Consider the following 13241-nt stretch of genomic DNA (forward strand, 5'->3'; position numbering starts at 1 on the left):
ACATTATTATTTTTTTTAATTTTGAAATAATTTCAAACTTACAGACAAAATTTAAGAATAGTACAAAGAACTCTGGTATCCCTTTCATCCGGGTTCCCCAATTGCCAACATTTGGCAGATTTGCTCTACCTCTTTCTCTCTCAATCCCAATATAACCAATTTAATCAAGAAATGAACACTGCCATCCAATTCACAGATCTCATCAAGATTCACCAGCCATCGCAATGATATCTCTGTCCTTTCTGGGCCAGGATCATGTATTGAATTTGGTTCTCACATCTCTGTGGTCTCCTTCAATATAGATAGTTCCTCAATTTCTCCCTATCTCGTGTCTTTGACAGTTTTAAAGAGTTTAGATCTTTCATTTCGGCCAGCTGTTCCCCAAGCTAGGCCCTTATGAAGGCAAGAGCTAAATGAGGTTGTGTCCTTCTCATTGCATCACACCAGGAATTTGAGAAGTAAACCCATTTCAGCCCTGATACTTCAACCCAATCCACTATAAAATCACCCTATGTCCTTTTGTAATTCTAAGTATCTAGTACCTCATCAAACCTACACTTATCTGCCTTAGTATCCACCAATAACCACCATGTGGGTAAATGGTGATCTTCTATTTCCATCATTTCTTCTACAGTTTTTAGTTGACTTTCTACTACAAGGCAGAGCGTTCCATTCTCCCCATTTATTTATTCATTTATATCATGTGAACTCATGTATTTCTATTTTAGTCAAGAATTGCAATCCATTAGTATCATATTTACTTATATTGTATGGACCCATAGATTTCTATTTTATTGAATGAATTGCAATCAGTTATAATCATTTATTTTGATGCTCAAATTATCTCAGATTTGGTCAATGAGAAGAATCCCTTCAAGTTGGCTCCTGTGTTCATTGGAAATGTCGCCATCATTCTTTGAAGACTTCCTCACTGTGTGGTGCAGAAGGAAATCCAGACTCAATTTGAACTTTTCCTGCCCCAGCCCAGGAATCAAATATTTATACAAGGTTTTGGCTTTTTTTTTTTTTTTTTAACAGAGAGTGGTATTTGGAAGCCAAGATACAGAGGAAGGCGTACTCATTGCTACTTGATGACATTAGTTCCATGCCCTCTCAGCAGACAGAGTTAGGAAATATATGAATGTATATATACACGCATGCACACAAAGGAGACACATACGCTATTCAGTTACTATTGCTTCTAACATACCACCCCAAACTTAGTGGTATAAAACAACCATTTCATTATTCTCATGGATAATGTGGGTTAGGAAATCAAACAGGGCCCAGTAGGGACAATTTGTTTTTATTCAGTGGTGTTGTAATCAAGAAGCTACGATTTAACAAATGATTATGACTACTGAATCATATAGATATTTCTTTTTGCTTTCTAGTGTATTAGAATAGCCAGATGGAATTACCTGAAATTGCTGTGCTGTAATTCAGTTGCTTTGATCTTTGATAATGATTGTATAACTGTATAGCCTTTATCTTGTGACCTTGTGATTGTAAAACACCTTCTCACTGACACCCCCTTTATCAGGTTTTTCAATTTTAGAGTCTTATAATTACAAGGGCAAACACCTAATGTTAATGGAGAAACTTGAGTCAACTCAGAGCTAACCACTGACTTGTTCTTATAATGGTTAGCTTAATTCTAGCATAGCTCCACTCCTTTACATTTGTAAATTGTAGCTACTTATGCTTGTTATTGTAATGGTAACAGTTCCATCTTTCCTTGTTTGAAGGTTCAATAAAAACCTTGAACTCCTTAGACTCAGGGAGACAGATTTTTAGGCTGATAGGCCATCTGATCTCCTGCTTTGTGCCTAGCAGTAAATTCTTTGTCTTTGAAACCCTGGCATTCAGGAACTGGTTGAGTGCATTGAGCAAAGAACCCACCATTTTTTGATTGGTGTCTAGACAGGACCTAGACAGGACCAAAGTTCCTATGAAGGAGTCTACTCCTTAAAGTTCTGGAGGCCCAGTGGGACAGGTAAACAGGTCATCAAGCCTCTTACAGCCACTAGACTCTTACTTTACAGGCTTGGCACTGGGTTTTTCTCCATTCTGTCAGTACTCTAGACCCACGCACCTTAAAAAGTGATTAAGAGAGAAACCGTTCTAAGTCTGGACTTCAGAGTAGGTAAGTGGGTCATCAAGATAAACGTGGGCTGAACCCATACCAAACTCTGAAATCTGTTCTACAACAAATTACTGCAATGTGCTTTGAAATTCATTGCTTTTTTGTATATATGCTATTTTTCACAAAAAGAAAAAAAAGTTGATTGTGAGGATAAATGCACAGCTATATGTTGATATTGTGAACCATCGATTGTACACTTTGGTTCATTACATGGTATGTGAATATATTATATATATATATATATATATATATATATATATATATATATATAAAGGTAAAGGTGGGATGGGAATTCAGTATGATGGTTCAAATCCCCTGAACTTGGCTTTGAGGGCCAGTCCGATTTCCTTAGCTTTGATTCCTACCCCTTTCTGTTTCGCAGGTATTACTCTACACAGGGTTCAAGGCCCTGACCAGATCTTGTCTGTTGAGCATAATCCTGGAAAATAAGTAATTCAACAATTAATTGGTATTTAATGAAATTAAAACCACTAACAAACCACTGTGAAATGTCATTTACATGAGATATCCAGAAGTAGCAAATTGCCAGGAACAGAAGTAGATTAGAGGTCACCAGGGGATGAAAGGAGTCTAAATCATGATATGTCTGTTAATTGTTCCTTTCAAGTAAAAATGGTGTTATATGAAAAATAGCATCCAGTTCAGCCTGTCGTGCAAACAACTGCAAAAGTGTTTTTCTCTGAGACAATCATCATACATACTTCAATATGCAGCCACAGTGCTTTATGTGCACTTCCCGTTTTGCCACACAGAATACTAAAAAGATGTGTAACTGAAGGCTCAATAACTAACAAAATTAATAAATACTGCTGCATCATAAAAAAAAAAAAGTAAAGGGAGGAGATAAATTGAAATGAATAAAACTTTGTTATAGTAATATCCATCCCAAATGTGGATATTTGGAATTAATTAATCCATATATTTTGGTTGTATTTTCTTAAAAATAAAAGATTTTAGAGTGAAGTAACTGAGCAATTAAAAAAAGAAAGAAAACCCTCTAGGCACCAGGGTTCAAGTCGTTAGTATTTGTAGTTACTGTAAACAAACTTGGACATTGGAAAGAAACCACACCCTGGAATTTCACAAAGGCAGCAGAGGGATGCCTCAGGAAATGGCAAATATTTTTACAATTGTCCAGGTCATGGCTTTAGTTGAAAGAGATTTAATAACTGGAAGCAATTAAAAGAAGAGGGTAGGAAATCTCATCAACACTAAGGCCTCCTTAGGCGTCTTAAATCCCACCATTCTCACTTAAAACCAAGTTCAACAGACCAGGCCTCATTCCTTCATCTCACCTATCCCTGCCCTCAGGGCCTAAGCAGCTAAGGCAGCTATAGCGGAAGGGTGGGTGCAGAAAGATGGGGGAGGAGGTTTGGTTTAGAAATCTTGCTACTGGGCTTGCTACTGGGCTTGGAATGGCAGGCACAGAAGAAATGCTGAGGAACAGGCCATGTTGGTTCTGAAAGAATTCGCTACTTAAAATTAATTTATCTTCGCAGTGGTAACTGTAGTAAACAAATCAGCATTAAAATATAAATAAGCCTTGGGATAAAAGTAATTGAATAAGATCTAATTGCTGAATTTCAGTACTAAAAGAAAATGTCCTTGAGAGCTATAGAAAAGTTTAATTTGGACAAATTAAACAATTGTCGTATATTTTCCAGAGCGTGATAGTCACTATACTTTTTTCTGGTATGCTGTATGGTGAGGGTCACATTTTATTCTTTTTCTAGGTGAGTATCCCATTATTGCAGCATCATTTGTTGAATTTTTGTTGTTTTTTTTTTTTCCTTTGTTTTTGCTTGTTTGTTTCTTTTTTGGGCCAGGAATTTTTTGTGTGTGACTATTTTTAAATAGTTTTATTCACACATCATACAATCCACCCTAAGTGTACAGACATGCTTTTACCATCATACTCTATCTGAAGACACTTCCTTTTCTTCCACAAAGAATCCATACTCCTTTCCCAATCCCCACACCCCCAACCCCAATCTACCTGGTGACATTTAGTTTTGGCTTAAGGCCTTTGTTACATTCAGTGGAAGCATATTACAAAGTTACTGTTGACTATAGATCCTAACTTACATTGACTGTACTTTTTTCCCATATACCATCTATTTTCAACACCCTGGCATTCCTTTGTTCTTCCTTCTGCAAAGACATTTTTTAATTTGTGCAATTAATCACCATCACTGTACACTGTAGGCATTTCTATATTATTTTCTATATTATACAGTTACAGTCTTTATCCTCTATCTTACCTTCTCATTTCATACGTTTCCCCAACTCTTCTCCCTGAACCATATTCACATTCAGCTTCATTCAATGTATTTACATTGTTGTACTACAATCAATCCTGTTGCACAATCTATATTCCTTCAGCACCAATTGCCCAATCTCTACCCTATTTCTATCTCCCCATAATCTGTGTTCTTAACTGAAATTCTCCAAGTTCACTCATTAATGTTAGTTCCTATCAGTGAGATCATACAGTATTTATCCTTTTGTTTCTGGCTAATCTCACTCAGCATGATGTCCTTAAGGTCCATCCATGTTGTTACATACTTGATGACTTTATTCTGTTTTACAGCTGCACAATACTCCATCGTATGTATATACCACAACTTGTTTAGCCACTCGTCTGTTGATGGACTTTTTGGCTGTTTCCGTCTCTTCACAATTGTAAATAATGCTGCTATAAATATTGGTGTGCGAATGTCCGTTTGTGTCCTTGCCCTCCTGTCCTCTGAACAGATACCTAGCAATGGTATTGCCGGACCATATGGCATATTTTTAGAATATTATGAAAACAAAGAGATCCTTTTAACCTCCAACAGAAGGAATAAAAATACAAAATAGCTGCAAAAATGCAGTGGCAAACTCTAATTCTATTCTTGTCATGATCACCTTTTTTTTTTCTTTTTTACAGTTAAATACTTTGATAAGCTTGATGCTGGAAGCCCTGGGATTTCTCTGCTGGATGACAGGGAGCCTGAGAATTCTCAAAGAAGTCGAGACCTTGACCAGGGGCTGATGCCATGGAAGGTTCTTGATTCAGCCACGAAAAAGAACTCGAGGACTAGCCAGGTTGTGGAGCTCAAAAATTCTAACACATCGTGAAAGCACATGCTCAAAGGATGATGAGCACAGATGTTTGCTGAAACAGAAGCCCACACTACTGATTTTTGCATGTTGATCTTGTATACCACCACTTTGCTGAATTTGTCCATTAATTCTAGTTGCTTTTTTATTGATTTTTCTTTGCACTTTCTTTTCTTTTAATTAATTTATTTTTTATTTATGGTACATAACCACATACAAACACAAACATTCTTATCATGTGATCATTTCGTTCTTGTTATATAATCAATAACTCACAATATCATCACATAGTTGTATATTCATCATGATCATTTCTTAGAACATCTGCATCAATTCAGAAAAGGCAATGAAAAGAAAACAGAAAAAAATTCATACATACCATATCCCTTACCCCTCCCCTTCACCGATCACCAGCATTTGTCATGATCACTTTTTGAATCAAACATATACAATTTTATTCTACTTAAGTATGTCCTCAAGTTTACCAATAAAATAAGCTAGAATTGTATCTATTAGATCTTTATTATGGTAAAAAAAAATTATAGGTTTGTGCTTAATGAAATTGTTATCATACTGACAAACTTTATTTTTAAAATAATTATTATTTTTTTGTATACTGTATGGTAGGGGTCACATTTCACTCTTTTACCACGTTATTATCCCTTTATTGCAACACCATTTGTTGGATTTTTTCTTTTTTTGGTGGGGGGAAGTGCATGGGCTGAGAACTGAACCTAGTTCTCCTGCACGGCCGGTGAGAATTCCACCACTGAATACACTTGCACCCCGAATATTTATGTTTTGAAAGATATAAAGACACTATCAAAGATCTTTTTGGTAATTTAAAGTATATAAGTATGTAAAATATACAATAGTGTTTTGTTAAAGAAAAGTGTGCAGCTTTATCTTTGAGAATGTCTGGGACAAAGCCTGAGGGAATATGGAAAGTTGTAAATGTTTCTGAAGGTGAATTTTGTTAATTGTGGTCAATGCTGACCAAAAACTTGAGAGACTCCTTTATATTTTAAAGAGCTTTTGTGTCAAAACATGTATTCACACAAAACTGGAATTTCGTTTTATCGCTGATAAAATAATATAAATTGTTGGTCTGCTCCTAATGAAAAATTATAAAAAGTTTTTCTTAACCGTCTGAGTACACTGTCTAGAAGATAAAGATTCTATATCATATAAGAATAATATCCTCATTGATGTTTATGTTGACCTTTTTTTTATTTCAGAAGAGAAGTCTTCTTACTTTTAAAGGAAAATTGTTACAGAGGGTTTGTTCTTTCACCTTGTAAAAGTGAAGAGCTAAATAGTTTAATATATTACATAGACAGTGTTGAGGAGGTATTACAGTAATTAAAAGAAATTTCCTATCCTTCTGTTAGCTAAATTTCTATGAGTAAAATGTTATTCATATATTTAGATATTGCATAAAGTTCCTAAGACTTAAGAATGTCCCCACTGTCCGTGTTATATCCTGACGCTGATCTTCACGATGTTAGGCAACAGTGTGATGTTGTTAGTCATGGTTTCAGTTATTTTTAGAAAAAGGTTAGAGATCATGAAAACAACCAAACCTACTTGTCAGTTACACTACTATGCTCTAATGAGTCTCTAAAAATATAGGTGGTAGGCCATAAGTCAGGACTTCATCTTCAACAGAAAGGGGCTTTAAAAGAGAACAAGACAAGTATTTAAATTACGTTCTACCTGGTTAACTAACTTAACCCTGGTAAATGTGTAAAAATGAGATAGGACAAAACTTTTGTTATGGGTTGTTCCTGATAACCCCAATAAAAGTCAACTGTCAAATGTTTTCATTTCTGAAAATAGCTTCATTTAGAAAAGGCTGATAAGAAAAGTAGGGCCTAGGTTGTAAGCCTTTACAGCAGTCACAATCATTCTTTTTTTTCTTTTTTATTATTTATTTATTTTTAAATTTTTGTTAATAAAGCCAATCAAAATACAATATGAACTTTTTTTCATCACATAGTTGTATATTCATCATCATGATCATTTTTTAGAATATTTGCATCAATTCAGAAAAAGAAATAAAAAGAAAACAGAAAAAAAATTCATACATACCATACCCCTTACCCCTCCCTTTCATTGATCACAAGCATTTCAATCTACTAAATGTATTTTAACATTTGTTCCCCCTATTATTTATTTATTTTTAATCCATGTGTTTTACTCGTCTGTCAATAAGGTAGATAAAAGGAGCATCAGACACAAGGTTTTCACAATCACACAGTCACATTGTGAAAGCTATATCATTATACAATCATCTTCAAGAAACATGGCTACTGGAACACAGCTGTACATTTTCAGGCAGTTCCCTCCAGCCTCTCTGTTATGCCTTAACTAAAAAGGTGATATCTATTTAATGTATAGGAATAACCTCCAGGATAACCTCTCGACTCTATTTGGAATCTCTCAACCATTGACACTTTATTTTGTCTCATTTCTCTCTTCCCCTTTTTGGTTGAGAAGGTTTTCTCAATCCCTTGATGCTGAGTCCCAGCTCATTCTAGGATTTCTGTCCCATGTTGCCAGGAAGGTCCACACCCCTGGGAGTCATGTCCCACGTAGACAGGGAGAGGGCAGTGAGTTTGCTTGTTGTGTTGACTGGAGAGAGAGGTCACATCTGAGGAACAGAAAAGATTTCTCTTGGGGGTGACTCTTAGGCCTAATTTTTTTTTTCCATACCTTTTTTTTTAAATTTATTTATTAATTAAAAAAATAAAGAAACAAAATAAAACAACATACATAATCAGTAATTCACAATATCATCACTTAGTTGCATATTCATCATTTCTTAGAACATTGCATCGATTTAGAAAAAGAAACAAAAAGATAACAGAAAAAGAAATAAAACGATAACAGAGAAAAAAAAGTTATACATACCATACCCCTTACCCCTCGCTGTCATTGATCACTAGCATTTAAACTAAATTTATTTTAGCATTTGTTCCCCCTATTATTTGTTTTTATTCCATATGTTCTCCTTTGTTGACAAGGTAGATAAAAGGAGCATCAGACACAAGGTTTTCACAATCACACAGTCACATTGTGACAGCTGTATCATTATTTAATCACCCTCAAGAAACATGGCTACTGGAACACAGCTCTACATTTTCAGGCAGTTCCCTCTAGCCTCTCCATAACATCTTTTTTTTAATTTTTATTTTTTAATTTATTTATTAATTTAAAAAATAAGAAAAAATAAAACAACATACATAATCAGTAATTCACAATATCATCACCTAGGTGCATATTCATCATTTCTTAGAATATTTGCATCAATTCAGAAAAAGAAACAAAAAGACAATAGAAAAAGAAATAAAACGAACACAGGAAAGATAGAAAAAAAAAAAAGATTATACCTATCCTACCCCTCACCCCTTGCCTTCATTGATCACCAGCATTTCAAACTAAATTTATTTCAACATTTGTTCCCCCTATTATTTATTTTTATTCCGTATGTTCTACTCGCCTGTTGACAAGGTAGATAAAAGGAGCATCAGACACAAGGTTTTCACAATCACACAGTCACATTGTGACAGCTGTATCATTATTCAATCATCCTCAAGAAACATGGCTACTGGAACACAGCTCTATATTTCCAGGCAGTTCCCTCCAGCCTCTCCATTACATCTTGAATAACAAGATGATATCTACTTGATGCATAAGAATAACCTCCAGGATAACCTCTCGACTCTGTTTGGAATTTCTCAGTTTAGGCCTAATTTTAAGTAGACTTAGCGTCGTTAAGTTTCATATGAACAAACTCCAAGATTGGGGGCTCAGCCTATTGCTTTGGTTGTCCCCACTGCTTGTGAGAATATCAAGAATTCTCCACTTGGACTTGGAATCTCAGGTAGGACATGAGATTCTGTTGGTTTGTCCAGAGTGATGCCCTGATGAATCCCAGAGTGATTCAGTCAGTGAGCGGAAAAGTATTTGCAAAGCCTCTTTCCGGGAATGGTGTGATCGGGGAGAAGTTCAACTTCCCCAAGTTGAATTCTTGATATTCTCACAAGCAGTGTGGACAACCAAAGCTATAGGCTGAGCCCCCAGTCTTGGGGTTTGTTCATATGAAACTTAACCCCACAAAAGATAGGTCAAGCCTACTTAAAATCTAGGCCTAAGAGTCACCCCCAAGAGAGCCTCTCTTCTTGCTCAGATGTGGCCTCTCTCCCCAGCCAACAGGACAAGCAGTCTCACAACCCTCCCCCTCTCTGCATGGGACATGACTCCCAGGGGTGTGAACCTTCCTGGCAACGTGGGACAGAGATCCTGGAATGAGCTGAGACTCAGCATCAAGGGATTAAGAAAAACCCTAGAATGAGCTGAGAATTAACATCAAGGGATTGAGAGAACCTTCTCGACCAAAAGGGGGAAGAGTGAAATGAGACTAAGTGTCAGTGGCTGAGAGATTCCAAACAGAGTTGAGAGGTTATCCTGGAGGTTATTCTTATGCATTAAGTAGATATCACCTTGTTGTTCAAGATGTAGTGGAGAGGCTGGAGGGAACTGCCTGAAAATGTAGAGCTGTGTTCCAGTAGCCATATTTCTTGATGATGATTGAACAATGATGTAGCTTTCACAATGTGACTCTGTGATTGTGAAAACCTGTGTCTGATGCTCCTTTTACCTACCATATCAACAGACGAGTAGAACATATGGAATAAAAATAAATAATAGGGGGAACAAATGTTAAAATAAATTTAGTTTGAAATGCTAGTGATAAATGAAAATGAGGGTAAGGGGTATGGTATGTATAATCTCTTTTTTTCTGATATCGTTTTATTTCTTTTTCTGTTGTCTTTTTATTTCTTTTTCTAAACTGATGCAAATGTTCTAAGAAATGATGACTATGCAACTATGTGATGATATTGAGAATTGCTGATTGTATATGTAGAATGGAATGATATGTTAATATTTTTGTTTGTTTGTTGTTAATTTTTTAAATTAATAAATAAAAAAAATAAAATAAAATAAAAAGAATTCTCCACTTGGGAAAGTTGAATTTTCCCCCCTTCTCACCATTCCCCCAAGGGGACTTTGCAAATACTTTTCTATTCACTATTCAAACCCTTCTGGGATTTATTGGGGCATCACTCTGGACAATCCTACAAAATCTCATGCCCTACTCAAGGTTCCATGTACTTATGGTGTTCAATTAAGCTGTTCACATAAGTTATATTAGGAAATGTACTACTCAAAATTTAAATTTTGTACCAAATAAACATCTTTTGGTTTAGTCTCACACATAAGTTAAAGTTTTAAAATATTAATTACCCTCTGTTTTCAACACCCTGCAGTATTGACATTCCTGTGTTCTTCCTCATGTAAAACATTTTTAAATTTGTACATTTAGTCACTATCATTCTACACTCTAGGCATTCCTATATCATACCATCTCAGTCTTATCATCTATCTTTCCTTCTGATTTCATTTGAGTCACAATTATTCTTGAGTTTTAACTGTTATTTCTAAATTCTGAGATTATTTGCTCTTTGCGTATAACCTGGTAGTTTCCTGGAATTTTGGGTATCTGTGTGACACCTGAGACTCAGAGCTACAGTTTCGCATGCAGCAACTGTTAAGATGATAGGACATTGACTTCAATTACATATAGGAATGAAGCTGATCTGATTAGGACTAAGGTAACTCAGAGTACAGGGTAACGGATGATATTTTCTGTATTTAAAAATTTTACCTTCTGTGTGAGACCAAAGGAAGAGATGTTTATTTTGTCCAAAATTTAAATTTTCTGCAGCACATTATCTAACCTGTGTGGCCAGTTTATTTAAACAATCTAATTACATGGAACCTAGAATATGGAATGAGATCTTGATATTCAGTACAAGTTAATGTAATAGCCTGGTGCATTCCAGAGAACTTGAGGCAAAAAATGAAAAAGTATTTGCAAAGGCCCTTGAGGGACTGGAGAAAATATGTGGAACTATTAGACTTCCCCACCTGGGGAATTCCAACTATTTTCTTAAGCATAGGGTCCCAACGGAATAAGCCACGCGCTTGATCTTGAGGCTTGCCCTTATGAAATATTTCTGTAACTGTGATGCTAAGCCTACTTATAATTATCCCTAAGAGTCAGCCCCAGCGGACCTCTTGTTGCTCAGATGTGGCCTCTCTCTCTCTCTAAGCATATTCTACAGATAAACTCACTACCTGGTCCCCTACATGGGACATGACTCCCAGGAGTGAGCCTGGCCCAGGCATTGTGGGATTGGCAATGCTTTCTTGACATTGGGAAAAAGGGGGAAAATAAATATGACATAATAAAATTTCAATGGTTAAGAGATTTCAAATAGAGTCGAGAGGTCATTCTGGAGGTTATTCTTATGAAAATGTTTGCCAGATATTGCAAATTGCAACAGTAGGCCATGCCCAACCAACAGTATTCCTGAAGTCCTAAAGAATGTCCTGGGCTCTGTTTAAGACACTACAAATTATTATTATTATTATTATTATTATTTATGCAGGTAAGTTTAATGGGATCAATTAGGAAAAAGTATATATAGGAGATACTTTACACAGAATAATATATCCTTTCCATGTTGATTATTTTAACAGGGTTTAAAATCAGTGATTATTCTTCAGTCTTCTGAATTAAAAAATTGTTCAGATGGCCATAAACACAGATGAAATACGTAATAAATAGTTACTGATAATACACGCCATGTTCAATGTGTTCTTCCTCACTAACAATTCAGACTTCAATAAGTTGTATGAAATTGCAATGAACAATGTGCAGTAAAGCAGCATTTCCATCAATCCTTAAATATACATCTACAATGCATTACCTTAGATGATTTGTGTCTCTAATTTTCACTGAATAAATTTGTGCCTTTAGCATACATGAGAAGTAATCAAGGGAGTTCACTGTATTAAAAAATATATATTGCGTATGTTTCCAGACTTTGTGACCATCTGCATTTTATTTTTTTAAGAGTGATCTACTGTAAATTTTACAAACATTTTTTACCATTGATATATACCAAGAAAAAAAAATGGGTATCCATTATGAGATAATGGAGTAAACAGTAACAAAAATACATCTTCAAATAATTCTATATCAAAATATTTTGTTGAAAATGAAGTGATTTTTAATCTATAAATAAAAGATTCTCTGAATGATTTTTAGGATATATCACAAATTTGGTTTGAAAAAAGATTTATATTTAAAACAAGTGTTACAATAATCAGGCACTCCAGAAGACAACGTGGAGGTACAACAACTGTGTGATGGCTCCTTAATACTCTAAGGGGATAAAGATCTTTTTCAAATATAGAAAGAAATTAGGTCCTTCTACAATGCTAACCATAAGATCTATTTTCCTTTATAGTCTACAACATTATTGTCAGTTTCATATACTTTTACTTTATAAGGAACTCCCACAGGGAGAAATTTCTGAAGGTTTTCCCAGATATATACAGCCACGTTTTCTGTCGTGCTCATGACCTCAGTGAAATATGGCACATCCATATCCAGATTCTTGTGATCAAGAGGCTTCATAACTGCCTCCTCCATATATTCTTTGAGGTCAGTCAAATTTATAACCATCCTTGTAACAGGATCAATCTTTGTAACTGTGCCCATGGATTGTTGCATTTCCCTCAAACAGTTGCAAGTTTTCTTCATTACTCGGAGATCTGCAGAGCGGTGGCTCGCACTGAAGAAGGTGAGGTGGGACACCTGTGCACGGGGCCCACCGCCCGAGCGCACGGTGCTCATGGTCTTCCAAGCCCCGGCGCCTCAGCAGGCCCTCCTCCCGGGGCCCGTGGGCAGCGGGCACGACAAATGTTTTACTTATTAAGTTTATTTTTTCAGAAACTTAAAAACTCTGATTGTTCCTATGCCAGATAAGCCCTGAGACCCAGAGGTACCAGTCTGTTCAAGAATATCGATCAGTTTCATTCCTCTACCCCCCATAAG

At 35.8% G+C, this 13241-nt stretch overlaps 1 pseudogene; it reads right to left on the reverse strand.

Annotated features, from left to right (window-relative positions):
• Positions 1-12635: 12635 nt before the first annotated feature.
• LOC143682612 (6-pyruvoyl tetrahydrobiopterin synthase pseudogene) lies at positions 12636-13040 on the reverse strand (annotated as a pseudogene).
• Between the last annotated feature and the right edge of the window lie 201 nt (positions 13041-13241).

The sequence above is a fragment of the Tamandua tetradactyla genome, chromosome 5 (genome assembly GCF_023851605.1).
Source record: "Tamandua tetradactyla isolate mTamTet1 chromosome 5, mTamTet1.pri, whole genome shotgun sequence".
Lineage (NCBI taxonomy): Eukaryota > Metazoa > Chordata > Mammalia > Pilosa > Myrmecophagidae > Tamandua > Tamandua tetradactyla.